Source organism: Mus caroli, chromosome 14, assembly GCF_900094665.2.
Source record: "Mus caroli chromosome 14, CAROLI_EIJ_v1.1, whole genome shotgun sequence".
Taxonomy (NCBI): domain Eukaryota; kingdom Metazoa; phylum Chordata; class Mammalia; order Rodentia; family Muridae; genus Mus; species Mus caroli.
In genome coordinates, this window is record NC_034583.1 from 103578802 (window position 1) to 103579561 (window position 760).

A 760-nucleotide genomic window follows, 5' to 3' on the forward strand; every position below is an offset into this window, starting at 1 on the left:
AGAGAGACAGAGAGAGAGAGACACAGAGAGACACAGAGAGACACAGAGAGACACAGAGAGACCCAGAGAGAGTGAAGAGGTTCAGTGAGAGCAAGAGTGGTGGAAAGGTCCTTTCATGGCAAGCTAGGCTCCTACATGGCTGTTGCTAAGTAACTGTTGGGTGGAGCTTAGAAAATGCTAAGAGAGGTAGTTTACAGAGAAGCACATGAGGAGGGCAGGGAATGAATGATGAGCAAGATCTCTGTTTTGACTTTAAGCAGAGTCATGCCCCATGAGCCAAGAGGAGAGCTCAGCTCTGAATAAAAGCTTGAGTAACAGCTCAGTCTCATAAATGATCATGAGCAATAGCTTCTCACCTAAGCTGTTCTTACTTCCCTGGCACATGGAAAAACTGGGGAAATGAGTATCTGCTATGTGAATTTCTGTTAGTGTTCACCACACCTGGGAAAAGAACCTACACATACAATCACATATGAATTGTGTAATAAAATGTGCTACATACACATTCACAACACAATGTCGCTCATTGGAAAAACAAAGCCATAAATGTGAAGGTAAAGGCAGGGAACTAGAAAAGATCATATTTAAGAAAGTACGCAGGAGCTCTTGTCTCTAGCTGCATATGTATCAGAAGATGGCCTAGTTGGCCATCACTGGAAAGAGGTCCGTTGGACATGCAAACTTTATATGCCAGGGGAATGCCAGGGCCAAAGAGTGGGAGTGGGTGAGAGGGGAATTGGGGGGTGGGAGGGGGAGGGTA